The following is a 15,513-nucleotide window of genomic DNA, read 5'->3' as shown; positions in this document are numbered from 1 at the left end:
AAAGGATTTATTTACTTGAGAGAGAGGGAGAGGGCAAAGGGGCAGAGGGTGAGGGAGAGAATCTCAAACAGAATCTCCAATGAGTGTAGAGCCTGACGCCAGCCTCAATCTCATGACCCTGAGATCATGACCTGAGCCCAAATCAAGAGTCAGATGCCCAACCTACTAAACTACTCAGGCACCACTCAAACAATTTTAAAACCAGCATTTAAAAAATACAGATAGGTTTATGACTTTAAACACAGATTTAGAAAGATTTAAAGTCAAAGGATGAAAGATAAATCTTTCTTGAAGGTAAACACTGATCAAAGAAACCTTGATTTGATAGCTGAGCAAATTAAGAATTTAAGACAAAAAAGCATTAATAAGTAGCCATCATATTGAATCCTTGCATTATGAAAATTTTCAATTTACTCCACTTCACCAATAACATAGCTTCAAAAAGTAAAAAATATAGATCTACAATAGGAAATTTCAAAATCTACCATCATAGTGAGAGATTTTAACATATTTTTTTTGTAATTGATAATTCAGATAAAAAATTGGTAAGGCAGATTTGGTAATGGCAGATTTGGATTGTATAATTAATACACTTGTTTTAAGGGTGTATATATGTAGGACATTATGTAATTAGACACTACACATTATCTTCAAGTACAAAAATGATACTGACCATGTGCTAGGTCTTAAAGCTAGCTTCAATAATCCAAAGGAATTGATATCATACATTCTCTGACTACATTAAAGGCAACAGTTACTACAAGATGATAAAGGATCTTCAGATGAGCAACTGGAAATTAAGATACACTGTTCTAAAAAAATTCATGGCTTAAATAAGAAAGCATAATTAAATTTTAGATACAGCTACATGATAGCAAAATATTCATATCAAAACTTGTGAGATATAGCTAAGAAGCAGTGACACAAATTTGTAGCTTTTGAAAATTTGAGCTTAGAAACTAAATAACAAAAATTCAAAGAAGAACTAATAAAATAAGTAACAATTAACAAAATATAAATAAACGACAATTAATGAATTCTTCCATTGAATAGGAATGGTGAGAATACTACCCATCTTATTTTATGAGATGACCTAAGTTTCGTGTTTGTGTGTATGTGTGTGTGTGTGTAAATATATAAAAGAGCTAATAAAGTAGTCCAAATTCTGGCAAAATTAATCAAAACAAAATGAAAGTATATCTATACACTTTAATAATAAAAACAGGTCATAATAATAGATGATGAAACAGATAATGAGAGAATATTATGAACCATTTTATTCTATTAAGTTTGAATTATATATATATGTAACAGTTAAATATCTTAGAAATTAAATTTATGAATATTGACTCATAAGAAAACCTAAATAGTCCTATGACCTTAAGGTAATTGAACCAACAAGTTTTTATAAAGTAAACTCCACAACCTGGGGTTTTGCTGGTGATTTGAAGAAATATTCAAGGACCAGATAATTCCAACCTAGCCCAAATTCTTCCATAGACTAGCAGTAGTGAGAATACTACCCATCTTACCTATGAGATGACATCAACAAATAATAAAGTTAAAACCAAAAAAGATAATTACATGCCAATCTCAAACCACATATATAAATGCAAATATGTGATACTTATCTTGATAAATAAGTTACTGCATATTTACCATAGTCAGTTTATTCCAGGACTGCAACATTGATTAAATATTAAAGATCGAATACTACATGTTATCATATTAACATTTAAGTGGAAAAATGTATGAGAAAATAACTACAGAAGAAGCATTCAATAAAACATCTACTCATAATAAAAGTGCTACCAAGGAGAATAAACAAACTTTCTTAACGGGGATCCCTGGGTGGCGCAGCGGTTTGGCGCCTGCCTTTGGCCCAGGGCGCGATCCTGGAGACCCGGGATCGAATCCCACATCGGGCTCCCGGTGCATGGAGCCTGCTTCTCCCTCTGCCTGTGTCTCTGCCTCTCTCTCTCTCTCTCTTTGACTATCATAAATAAATAAAAAAAATTAAAAAAAAAACTTTCTTATCATGGGACAAGGCATTTACAAACTAACCATTGCAAATGCAATATTTAAAGGTGACATAATGAAGTCTTTCTCTATATTATTTTAAGGATAAAACAAGATGCCCTTCTCACCTTTACTCAACTTTATACTGAAGGTCCTAGGCAATGCAGTAAGACAGAAAAAAGAAATGTATAAGGACTGGAAAGGAAGAAATAATACTGTTTTTAGGTGATATGACTGCCTGTGTAGCAAATCTGAAAGATTCTATTGGTAAATTTAGAATTATTAATGGAGTTTGTCAAGTTTGATATGTAGTCAGTATATAAAAGGCAACTGAATTTCTATACACCAGAAACAATAAGCTACAAAATATAATTTTATAAAACAAAACATTTATAATAGCAGTAAAAATACAATGTATTTAGAAATAAATTTAATAAACATACATAAGCAGAAGGAAAACAATGAAAAATACAAACATTAAAGATTAAAGTTTAGCTAAACAAAATAGCATTATATACCAAGTTGATAGATGGGAAAATGCAACATCTTAAGGAGGACTTTTCTCCCCAAATTGATATATAAAAATAATGCAATATCAATCAAAATTCCAGCAGGTTTGTTTGCTTGTTTGTTTATTGTTTTAGAGAACTTGATAAGTTTATTTAAATATTTATTTGGAGGCACCGGTTGGCTCAGTTGGTTGAGTGTCCAACTCTTGGTTTTGGGTTGGGTCATGATCACAGGGTCACGGGATTGAGCCCACATCAGGTTCCATGCTCAGTGTCTGCTTGAGATCCTTGCTCTCCCTCTGCCACTGCCACCCCCCCACCCCACTTGCATGCTCTCTCTAAAATAAAAAAATCTTTAAAAAAATTTATATGGGGGCACCTGGATGGCTCAGTCAGTTAAGCTTCTGCCTTTGGTTCAGGTCATGGTCAAACTCCCTGCTCAGTGGGGAGTCTGCTTCTCCCCCTTCCCTCTGTCTGCTACTCTCCCTGCTTATGCTCTTGCTCTCTCTCTCTCTCTCCCTCTCTGTGTTAAAAAAATAAATCTAAAAAGGAAAAAGTTATAGGGAAGGTCAAAGATCTAAGAATTGCTAAAAACTCATGAATAAATAAAATATAGAAAAAAATTATATGGAAGGTCAAAGATCTAAGAATTGCTAAAAAGTCTTGAAGAAGAAAAAATTTTTAAAGGGAAAGATCCTTACTAACGTATTTCAAGACGTATTATAAAACTAGAGTCATTACGGAAATACATAATTACAGGATTAAGGAACTTAAATTCACGCATTTATGAAAAATCAAATTCTTGAAGATCACTGGTGCTGGGACAATTGATTATCCATATTGAATAAACAATATAACAATCCATTTCCAGGTGCATTAAGATGAATTGCTAAATGCAAAACTATAAATGCTTTTAAAGAGATAAATATAGTAAAATTAATTTATTGTCTTGAGAAAGCAATGATCTTTTTATAAAAGAAAATGTTGGTAACTTGAATTTAAAATCCAAAACTTGGCTCATTGAGAGACGGACATACAGAGAAAGAAAAGCAAGTTGAAAGCTGCTATTTGTAGCATACACCCCTGATGAAGACTGGATTATCATCCACATTATATGCAATGAGTCTATAAGAAAAAGGCAAACGATCCGATATGAAAATGAGTAAAAGTTAGGAACCAGGATTTCAGAGAGAAAGCACAATAGTTCACCAATGTATGAAAAGATGGTTGCTTCATTAGGTATTAGAGAAATGCTAATTAAAATCATAGTGGAACACTATTTCTTGTCCACCAGATTGGCTAAAAATGAAATTTGATAAGACCACGTTATAACAAGCATGTGGAGCAATAGAAACTCTCATCTGTTACTAGAGGTTGTAAAAACCAGCTCAATACTTAGGAAACAGGTTGGAAATAACCTAACAAAGTTGAACACACACAAATCTTTTAACCGGGTAATTCTATACCTGGGTGTGCAATCCAGGGAAGCCAGAGTGAGCCTGTGCATGTGAACTGGAAGGCATGTACAAGACTGTTAGAGAACAACAGTATTTGTTGCTATCCCCTGTAGGAAGGCCCCCCATAATATAAATGGCCCCCCATAAATCCCTGCCTCAGGATGTTCATGGTCTCGTGTAAGCCCCTTCCCTCGAGTGTGGGTTACAGCTGGGGACTCATCTCTAATAAACAGAAGATCACATGTCACTTTTGAGATTAGGTTACAAAAAAGAATCTGCCCTTCATCCTTTTCTCTCCTTTCTCTGAGGGAACCTTTATCCTGGGGGAAGCAAGTTGCCAATGTTTTGACTAGCTGGTAAACAGGGGCCCATTTGGCGAAGAACTGACGCGTCCAACCAAAGACAGTGAGGCTGAGAGGTTTGCCAAGAGTCACTTGAGGGAGCTTTGAAGGGGTTCCCTCTCCCCCCAGCCTTGAGAAGACTCTAGTCTCAGTCTGATACCTTGCTTACAGCCCGTGAGAGGTACCGCGTCAGACACTCCCAGCTAAGCTCCTCCTGGATTCCTGACCCACAGAAACTGTGAGATAATAGGTTTTTGCTTAAGCTGCTAAGTGTTGGGGTAGTTTGTTACACAGCAATAGATAATAATACATTTCCCAAACCAGCAACAACCTAAATGTAGATGGATAAGTTATGGTACACTCATACCATACACAGTGAAAATGAAGGAATCATCAAGGGTGAATCTCAAACAGTACAATGTCATTAATATGAAAATTAAACGATAAGGGAAACAAACGTGTCCATATATATGTTTTCAGAACACACACACACACACAAATCACCAAGCTATAAAGAAAAGCAAGAAAATGACGAATACAAAAATCAACTGTCACGTCTGGTGGAAGGGAAAAGGATGGGCTGGAGCTGGGGCATGCGGGGGGCTTCTGTGGTGCTGCAATGTCTTATTTTTCCAATCTAGGAGACGGTCGGGCACTCTGTTCATTATTCTTTAGACAATTCTTAGATGTTTTATATGCCTCTTTCTAATACATTAAAAAAATCACACTGAGGCCGAAAAGAAAGCCAGATACTGAAGTCAATAGACAAATAATTTGGAATGTGAAACGATGGATGAATGGATGGATGGATGGTTTGCTAGACAGATCATTTGGTCCTTTATGTCTAATTGGACTTGCGCTTCTTCCAAGAAGTTTCATGATTATCTGATTTATGAATCCTTTTCTTCCAAACTTAAGGCCTTCTTCATTCATTGACCCAACTCATTGGCCAGCTCCGGGTGTTTACGTGGGAACTGTATAATAATCCAGCGCTTACAGCTTCAGGCCAAACGCATTCCAGGCTACGAGTTGTGCCCGCTTCACCTCACCTGCTCTCACCACCACCCCTGCAACCCCCTGCCCCAGCGCACCCCCCTCCTCCGGCGGGCGCAGAGCCTCTGGGCGCCTAGAGCCCTGCAGTAGGAGGGGCCTTTGACCTTTGGAGCTCTGGAGTTGCAGGTGGGGGGGAGGTGGGGTGGGTGGGTGGGAGTGGTCCTGCACAGGCCAACGACCCCCACATAATTCAAGATGAGCGGACAGCCACCTCTGGGGTTCCTTTTAGCTCAAACCTCAGTGGCTCCATGCAAAGCCCTTGCACAAAAAAACAAAACAAAACAAAAACTACAAAAACAAAACAATAATAATAAAAAAAAAAGCTCAAGAAAATGGGGAGGGGGAAAGGTCATCGCCTCCAGAGGGTGACACACACTGCGGCAAGAAGGAAATAGAGACCGAGCTGCAGCAGCAGAGAAGAATCCGAAAGGTTAAAAAAAAAAAAAAAAAGAAAGCAAGAAATTCTGTGTGTCACCCGTCGGCCACCCTCCCAGCCACGCAGGTCCCCATCCTCCCCCCACGCACAGCGCCCCCGGGCTGCGGCCGGTGACCTGGGTCGCCCCCGGGCCTCCGGTCCAGGATGCATCCCCGACCCCCCTACTCACCGGCTGCCCCGCGGTGCCCGGCGGCGCGGGTTCGGGGCGCGGAGGAGCGGCTGGGAGCGGGCGGCGGCGGGACCCTAAGGTTAGGGGCCTCAGGTGAGCGGGGCGGGGGCTGCGGCCGGGGCTGGGGACGTGGAAGGTCGCGGGCGGCCCGCGGGGGGCGGCCCGGGCGCTGATTGGCCGCGGCGCGGGGGGCGGAGCCTCGGCTGCAGCGGGCCCGGGAGGCCTCGCTTTGTGTCCGCATCTGCAGGAAGATGCGGCCCCGGAACCGGGAGGGGGACCCCAGCACCGGCCGGGAGCGCGGGCAGGGCGGGCTGGGGAGGGGGAAACGCGACACGACCCAGGACCGAGTGAGCGGCTCATACATGATAATGATCATTTTATGTAAGACAGTACGCCCTGATATCCAAGGGCGACTTAAAATCGATGGGTCCGACATATATTTTTATTTTTATGTTTATTATTTTTATTTTTTTACAGTAAGTTCTGAAGTTTTTGGCTTGCTTGCTTTCTTTCTTGCTTTCTTTCTTTTTTTTAAAGCACAAACACAACAAAAGTAAGTCATAAAGCCCCAACTGTATTTCCTTTCCATGACAACCAACAATGAAATGTTCTCTGTTTCTGAGAGGATCATATGTCTTATAGAACACAATTTAATTAAAAAAAAGAACATCACTTAAGAAGCCACATCTTTTTTTTTTTTTTACAGAAATGAAATTAGGCATTTATTTAACAAAGACTTGTAAAGAAGGCACATCTTAGAGCGGTACAGACTTTTAAAATTTGGGCCACGTATTTATGATTTATTTTTTATTTTTAGTTATTTTTTAAATAAATGTATTATTTTTTTTTTGGTGTTCTATTTGTCAACATACAGAATAACACCCAGTGCTCATCCAGTCAAGTGCCCCCCCTCAGTGCCCACCACCCAGTCACCACCACCACCACCCCCCGCCCTCCTCCCCTTCCACCACCCCTAGTTCGTTTCCCAGAGTTAGGAGTCTTTATGTTCTGTCTCCCTTTCTGATATTTCCTACCCATTTCTTCTCCCTTCCCCTCTATTCCCTTTCACTATTATTTATATTCCCCAAATGAATGAGACCATATAATGTTTGTCCTTCTCCGATTGACTTATTTCACTCAGCATCATACCCTCCAGTTCCATCCATGTCGAAGCAAATGGTGGGTATTTGTCGTTTCTAATGGCTGAGGAATATCCCATTGTACACATAGATATCCCAAGATCTTTACCCCAAAGATTCAGATGCAATGGAACGCCGGGACACCTGCACCCCGATGTTTCTAGCAGCAATGTCCACAATAGCCACACTGTGGAAGGAGCCTCGGTGTCCATGGAAGATGCATGGATATATTTTTAATTCAAAGCAGCAAGTCACATTAGAATGGAGCATCGGATCAGATTCTTGTTAGAAGAATAGCTTAGGTGAGGGGCAGGGCTAAGCGCGCAGGACTTGGCTGTTGACACTTCCTTTCATAACCACTGACTTCTGTTAAAGTAGCGCATGTATTATTTTAGAAGATAAACGAAGCAGGAAGGGGGTTAATAATTTTTACTACCCAGCAAATGGGTAACAGATCCTGGGTGTGAGAGAGAGAAAGAAAGATGTGGCCGTTAAAAACCTAGACTCTGAAGCCACTGGCACAGCTTTCCCCTTACCAGCTGGGGAGTGCATTCGCTGCAATACAAATGACCACAAATGCAGTGACTTGAAACAACACACTTATGATCATACACTTCTGAGAGTCAGAAGCCCACTGGCTGACGGTGAGGTGTGTGTAGACAGGACTGTTTTCCTTCTGGAGGCCCCAGGGGAGAATCCGTTTCTTTGACTTTTCAGCTCCTGGGGGCTGCTCAGGTGCTTCGGCTTTTGGGCTCCATCCTCAAAGCCCATCTCATCACGGGGACCTCTGTCTCTGTCCTCACATTTCTCTTACTTCTCTTGCACTTATTTCTGAGTGACTTTGACCTGTGGAAAGTTCCCTTTCCACCCTGGATCCATCGAGTCACCCTCGGTTCTGAGTCCCCCTTGCCTATTTATGCTCATTCCTCTTTCTGTTCATCTTCTCTTCTGCATTTCGTTGGTTTGTCTTCGTCCTCCAGATAATTTCCTTCTTTGCAGGTAGAAAAAAGTGTGGTGGGTAGAGCATCTGATAAAAAGAACACTTGGTTGTGCCCTCTTACTGCCACTTAAAACCCTGCTGCTTTTCTGGGTGGTGGAAACACGTGTGATGCCCTGTAGACAGGGCCCTCTTACCCCCGAGGGCTGTCAGGACTAGTTCCCTGCTGTTCCTCTCCAGACCCTCAATAGGGCCTGACTTTCCTTCCCAGGCCCAGAGCCAGTCCTCAAAGAGCATGTCGGTGACGTCAGAGGAGGAGGGACGAGGGGGCTGGGGTGCAGGCAGGCCGCTGTGGGAAGAGAGAAGCTGAGCAAAACCGCCGGCCGCCCGTTGGCAGGGAATTTGCTGGCGCAGGTCTCCCTGTGCTTGGGCGGAGGAGGTTTGCAGGCTGCAGCGGCTCTGTCTCCACCCAGGCCCTGCACACACACACACACACACACACACACACACACACACACACACACTAGGAGCAAAGCCTAGAGGACTGAGCCAGTGATTTGGGCCTCCCGGATTTTGTCCTGAGCGCACGGGCCTCGGTCGGCATAGAAATGTCAAGGTCATGCTCCATCTCCACCTGCGCTAACCCTTTCTGCTTTTCTGCTGTCTGCATTCAGTAGTCCTTTTTTTTTTTTTTTTGCAAAAGGAGGAGATTGGACGAGATGCTTTAGCTCTCAAACTCTGTGACCAATCGCACGCAAAAACAACAGCAACTAAAAATGGTGGGTTTTGGGAGTGTCAGGGGAGGGAGTGGGGGCGGGCAGGCGTGTGTGCTGTTGACTCTGGGTTTCTGAGAGGAGGAGGAATGTGGCAGGAGAGAAATGCAGCTGCCTTGGCAGACAGAATGGGAAAGAGAAAGCTCACCGCCAAGGCACCCCCGGTCTTTTAGGAACACTCAGTCCGCCGCCACAGAGGCCCCCGGACACCCCACTCACTGCAAACATGCCCAGATGTTGGCGTTGTCTTTCACCCTTAGAGGATTTTCTTTTTTTTTTTTAATTGTATTTATTTATTCATGAATGACACAGAGAGAGAGGCAGAAATATAGGCAGAGGGAGAAGCAGGCTCCCCCTGGGGACCTTATGTGGGACTGGATCCCAGGACCCCGGGATCACGCCCTGAGCTGAAGGCAGATGCTCGACCGCTGAGCCACCCAGGTGCCCCCCTCAGAGGACTTTCTAGTCAGAAACTACCCCTCTGTGTCTGGGAAGCCGGTTGTTCATTTCTAGAAAGCTCTGACAACTGACCCCCATGCCTGCCCTCCACTCTGTGGCCAGGCCTGGCAGTTCTGAGGGAGGACAGGGCAGGCGCTGGCTTGCAGATCTCCAGGGAAAAGGGGGCAGTGGTTGCACCAGTGAACAGAAAGACCGACCCTCTCCGGAGCAAGAGGATTCTTCCTGCCTTTGAACTGATCCTCCTGTCCTTTTTCCCAGATCTGGGGCCTGTTGGCCTCCGGCCTGGAATCCCGCCATCAGCTCTCCTGTCTCCTGGCTAACGGCAGAGCTTGAGACCCGCTGGCCCCCACAGTCGCCTGAGCCAACTCCTTGTAAGGAACCAACGTCCTCTCTACCTACCTAGACAGATAATACCTACCTATACCCCATTGGTTCTGTTCCTCTGGAGAACCCCGGCCAATGCAGGCCCCCCTCCACCCTGGGTCATGCATCTGGAACCTGCTGGGCTCTCAGCTGCTTCTGCTTTGGGTCTTCACATGGCTTTGTGGCCACTACTGAGAACTCCTGAACCCAAGCCCCTCGCTGGGGCTTTTCTTTATTTACAGAGGTGGAGGGTGATCACCAGGCAGGCCTGGCTCCCTGAGTGTTTCCCCGAAGCTTTGTGTTTTCATCTCATCAACCCTAGGAGCTCTATGTTTCCTAACAAAGGGACTTGTAGGGTGAGAGGGCAGACATTTACCTACAGCTACTGTTACTCTTCACTATTGTCTGGGACAAAAGCCTCCAGGAAAATAAATCAGCTCCTGGAGTGCCTTCAGGGTCGCTTCTGTCCCTCCCCATTTTCTCCCTCACGTCCTCATATGGCCCTCTCTGTGGGCTTTAATAGGAACTAAAATCAATTTTTTAAATGGAATTATTACAGACGCAAGTACAAAGAGGAACATTTTTAAAGCGTAGGCTCAGAACATTTTGTGTTTAGAAATCAAGTGTGGGAACTTCATTGAGAAATAAATATAATCAAAATAGGAACAGTGGGAGGATGGGGGAAAATGAGGGACGACTGGTAAAGCTAGAGAATTTTTTTAAAAGAATGGTTAAGCGCTCTCTTCTGTTTTTAGGACAATGACTTCCTTATTTTTATGAAAGCAATGCAGAGCATTGATAGATGGAAATACATGAAGAAAGGAAGAATGACACCGCAGATCCTATTTTATTTATTTATTTATTTAAAATTTATTTATTTATTTATTTAAAATTTTACTTATGTAAGTAATCTCTACACCCAACATGGGGCCTGAACTCAGGACCCCAAGATCAAGAGTCAAGTGCTCTGCCAACTGAGCCAGCCAGGCATGCCTGCATGTGCTATTTTTAATTTAAAAGGTATTTAACTTGTCCCAGTCACTTCGGGCTGCTGTCACAAAAATTACAACAAAATGAGTATTTGAAGAACAAATATTTCTTTTCTCCCAATTTTGTGGAGGCTAGGAAGTGCAAGATCAGGTTACCAACAGATTTGGTGCCTGGCAAGGCCCCCTTTCCTTCGTAGATGGTGTCTTATTGCCGTTGTGTCCTCAGTGGTAAAGAGAAAGCCCTTGGATTTCTTCATCCCTTTCCAAGGGCACTAATCCCCTTCACGAAGAGTCCACCCTATGACCCATGACCATCCAAAGCTGTCCCTGCTAATATTATCAACATTAGGCTAGGTTAGGGTTTCAGCATAGGAATTCTGGAGGGACACAAACATTCAGGCCACAACGGTGTCACTTCTTTTCTTTCTTTTTTTTTTTTTTTTTTTAAGATTTTATTTTTTTTAAGTCTGTGTGTGTGTGTGTGTGTATGTGTGTGTGTGTGTGTGCCTGCCCCGGAGCAGGGAAGAAGCAGAGGGAGAGGCAGACTCCCTGCTGAGCAGTGAGCCCTACTCTGGGCTGGATCCCAGGACCCAGGGATCATGACCTGAGCTGAAGGCAAATGCTTCCCAGACTGAGCCATCCAGACATCCAACAGTGTCACCTTTAAGTAAACTTAAATTCGACTGAGAAGCCAAAAAATTGCTCAGGTAAAGATTTCTCCACAGCAAGAATATGTGAAATATTACAAAGTGTTCTGAGCCAGAGTTTTCTGCATTTGGTTGGATGTACCCTCTTCTTGGGGTGCAGTACTCTTGAACCCTGGGAAATTGCTGCAGATTTTTTTGATCTCTGTGCGGATTATGTTGGAGGTAGGAGAGATGTTTCTGCCTCGAAGGATTTCACTCTCTTTTTCCAGGGCCACCCACCTAATCAGTCCACTCTCTCAGAATTGGTTAATAACAGCCAAGAATTATTAACATTTCATCAACTCATCTTCTTCCTTTAGTTTAATTTCTCAGGCTATGAAGGAGCCCTTGGCAGAACCAGTGGTGGATGGTGTTTAACATCATTCCAAGATGAAGAATCTTATTTTTTGTAGAGGATTTGAAGCCAAGCATCCTGGCTTCAAATACCATTCTTAATAAGACACGGTTTGAAGAGGGCTTAGTACATAGAAGGGCTCAGTCAACGCCATGCATTTTTAAAATTATATTCACATTTAGGCTTTATGGAATGATGGTGTGCCCCATTCCTTCTTTGCTTTACACTTTTTACATATGTTTTCTTATGCTCTTACAACTTTCTTTAAATTTTGTGATCTGGCCTCTTTCTGCCATATTTACATGGAAATTCCTGTTTCTGCCTTCTAACAGTAGTAAGCATTCATTCTAACAACATGTTCCTGGAAGGATTTCACCTATTTTCCTTTATAGAATTCTCAAATAGTTCAGTTTTTACATTAACCTTAAAAAGCCTCACAGGCATTGTTTTTGTCCCGATCACTGAAATATATAGCCTCCACACCCTAAATCTGGGCTCTCTCTGTCTCTCTTTGTATTCTAATTAGGAAATTCAAATAGGGTGGTTTGGAGAAAGAAAAACAAAATCTACTAACATCCTTCTAACAGAAGAAAAATAATTTTAAAGGATTCAGAAACAAGTCTTGACAGATTTGACACAGACTTAGACAGTCTTAGGGGGCACTCATGGACACCCCTTGGCTTACATGGTGTTCCTTGATAATGACACTGACAGAGCCTGGGAGCAAGGGAGCCTTCAAAACCACCCATTTTCTTCAGCTAGTCTCCTGCTAGGCCCCCATTCCCTCCGATCTAGAGCCTGGATTTCAGGTTATAACCCTTGGGCAAGTCACAGTTAGGCTGGTCATTTTTGGAGGAAACTCCTATATCCTGAAGACATTAGGAGCAGCAGCAGCCTCCCAACCCCTGAGCTACCCCTCCTGAGCTAGCCAAAGGTTCTGTCCTCATCCCTTTTGCCCCAGGGCCTGGATGCAAGGCTGAAAGCCCTAGAGAAGCTGGAAGCTGACCTAGGTGCATGCATTCCGAAAGGCAAGAAATTGCGACAGATCCTCAGGTGTGAGGAAAACCTCCTTTCCCCACCTCCTGAGCTAACTGCCAATTCTGTCCCTAACTCATTTTATGGCCTCTGTCTGACCTGGAAGCCTTGGGGAGGTCTAGTGATAGCCCGGCAATGCTCATAGTGAACTCTATCTAGAAGGTACTGGGGCCTGTCCTCAACCTCTGCTACTGCCAAAGACTAAACAATCACAGCCCCTGTGTTTTATTTGCTTGTAGACAGAAAAATGAACATCCCCACTAAGTTGGATAGCTGTTGGATTACTGAAAAATATCCTCAAGAAATGGACTGATGTATTTCATTGGCAGGTACAGCAGGGCTGAAGAAGTCAAACACAAACCTGGGTATGTAACCACTGTGATTATGTGAGGTTTTGGCATTAGAACAGATATAAATCTTATTTATAGATTGTTTATTTTGTTCATCTAAAATATCATGTTTTTTTCATTACATTTTCCAACCAGTCATACTGGTCTGAAGGAATGCTACTGATCTTTTTTAAAGAAGTGTGATGTTAGCTATTGATTTAAAAGGGAGAGATAATTTTTTTAAAGAGTTTATTTATTTATTCAAGAGAGACACAGAGAGAGGCAGAGATATAGGCAAAGGGAGAAGAAGGCTCCCTGCAGGGAGCCTGTTGTGGGACTCGATCCCAGGACCCCAGGATCATGACCTGAGCCAAAGGTAGACGAGCCACCCAGGTGTCCCTGGTGAGATAATATTTATCATATTAAGGAAATATATTTTTATTTCTGGCATACCAAAATATATAAAATCTGGAATGAACAAAACATCTCACTAAACATCATACTAGATCCAGTAGATTTTAACTTCTTACATTGGTGGAATATATGCACTTGATTATGGTAAATTATGTTCTAATTAAGGTTTAAAATTACTAATGCTTTTTTTAGGAGTTTTGATCTATTTCTTTTTTTTTTTTTTTCAAATGAGCTTCATCTATACAGCAGTCCTAGATTATTTTTCTGTGGAACAGGGGTCAGGAACATATTAATAAGTGAGCTGCTCAAATAACTTTGAGAAATTCCATGTTCTATACCCATTTTTGCAGATTCAAAGTCATATCAGCATATTGAAGGCTCTGAGTAGTCCTGCAATAAATAATGCTCCTTACGTTTATTTAATGCAACACTTTATATTTACTCAAAAATGAAACATTTCCCTGTGATATTTATTAAAGTATATGGGTCAGACTTCTGTGGAATATAAACTTTGGGACACATTGGTCTGTGGATTTCTTTTGTTATACTGACTTTGCCAGATTTAGAAGCATAGCGATGTTAGCATTGTAGGATCTAGACATGAACGCAACTTTGTCAATATTTTTGCTTATTTATATTAAAATAACACACTTTTTATTATTATGAAACTACTATATGTCCATTATAGAAAATGGGGAAATACCAAACATTATAGAAAATATTTAAAATGACCTATATGTAATCCCAATATTAGAGATAACCCTAGTTAAGATTCTGATCAATTATTATACATCTATAGCTAGATAGTGTCTATTTATATATTTACATATATTCATATATTTAGAAAATTGGGATCATCTTGTATATTGTATACAGTTCCATGTTGTATTCTTTTCTCCATGATTTATATATTGAATATTTTATCATGCTATTAAACATTCAAACATGGTTTTTTAACAGCTGTGTAGCAGTTCAACTCATTTACTGAAATTATATTTGGTCAGTTTCCATTTTGGAAGTTAGATTATTCCAGAACTTTGCTAGTCACAATAATTGTGTTAAAAGTATCTGTTTTATTTACCTCTTGATTTGCATTTCTGATTATAGGATGGATTCCTTGAAGGGGAATGAAAACAAGACAAAAGATTAGCATTTAGAGGGTTTTTGATACATAGTAACAAACTATCCTCTAGAAATGTTTTATATATTTATACTCCCAATCCCTTGGTATGTGTGTATACATCTGACAATATCTTCTTTTCCAAATATTATGTAGGCTTTCGCCATGTTGACTAAAACCTTTTTTTTAAAAAAAAAAAAACTCTTTTAAAAAATTTATTTGAGAGAGGCAGTGAGTGTAAGAGAGAGCATGAGCAGGGGTAAGGGGTAGAGGGAGAAATAGACTTCCCCGCTGAGCAGAGAGCCCAATGTGGGACTCGATGCCAGGACCCTGGGATCATGACCTGAGCCAAAGGCAGAGACATTTAACTGACTGAGCCACCCAGGTGCACGAAATCTTTTTTGGTACAGATCGAAACATATGTGTCAGAACAAGTTTTTCTCTCTTTTCTTTCCTTCCTGGAGCCCAACTGCATTTGGAGCCTTCAATGAGAGAGAGGCATATTTTCAAAATAAAAGCCAGGGTATGGGGAATTTAGGAAGATTTGCCAGCTTAAAATTAGTATCTGCAGTTTATAAGTCCGTGTATCTCCTAGACAATCCTTGCGGAGGCTGGTCTGGTAAGAATCCTGCTCCTTCTACTCTCCCATCTCATTATCCCTTCCCATCTCAGCTTTGGAATAAGTAAAGAAGCTCAATAGAGCAAGAAAAATGACTGGAAACTCGAGCTGGAGACTGGGCACAGAGGACTTGTGGTGAGCAGTTGAGGGGAACAGGACCAAGGGGCCGGGAAAGAAGAGAGAGAAGACTCAGGAGGAAAGTTTGCTGCTGATTGCAGGTGCCATGTTTAGGATAAACCTTGAGACTATAGGACTAAAGCCTTGTGCCCATGGATGGAGTTTAGCAACTGGTTGAACAGAAAAAAGAAGTT

The 15,513-nt window shown here is 41.8% G+C and overlaps 1 protein-coding gene and 1 long non-coding RNA gene across 3 annotated transcripts in view; one reads left to right on the top strand and one right to left on the bottom strand.

Moving 5' to 3' along the window:
* The window catches only part of LOC112934825 (TRPM8 channel-associated factor 1), a 50,192-nt gene extending 44,022 nt beyond the window's left edge, over window positions 1–6,170 (bottom strand). The window contains exon 1 of one of the 2 annotated variants that reach the window (XM_026018348.2): window positions 5,985–6,170. The gene's annotated coding sequence lies outside the window, so the exon portion shown is untranslated. The remainder of the gene's footprint in view (window positions 1–5,984) is intronic. The other variant, XM_072762806.1, reaches the window with a different exon arrangement.
* A 2,381-nt stretch (window positions 6,171–8,551) lies between these two features.
* LOC140599599 (uncharacterized) lies at window positions 8,552–14,420 on the top strand. The gene is made up of 4 exons (XR_012002428.1): window positions 8,552–8,839; window positions 9,551–9,663; window positions 11,094–11,351; window positions 12,960–14,420. It is a non-coding gene; the product is annotated as an uncharacterized lncRNA (long non-coding RNA).
* Window positions 14,421–15,513: the final 1,093 nt, after the last annotated feature.

The sequence above is a fragment of the Vulpes vulpes genome, chromosome 7 (assembly GCF_048418805.1).
Source record: "Vulpes vulpes isolate BD-2025 chromosome 7, VulVul3, whole genome shotgun sequence".
NCBI lineage: Eukaryota > Metazoa > Chordata > Mammalia > Carnivora > Canidae > Vulpes > Vulpes vulpes.
This window is presented reverse-complemented; position numbering and strand designations above follow the sequence as displayed.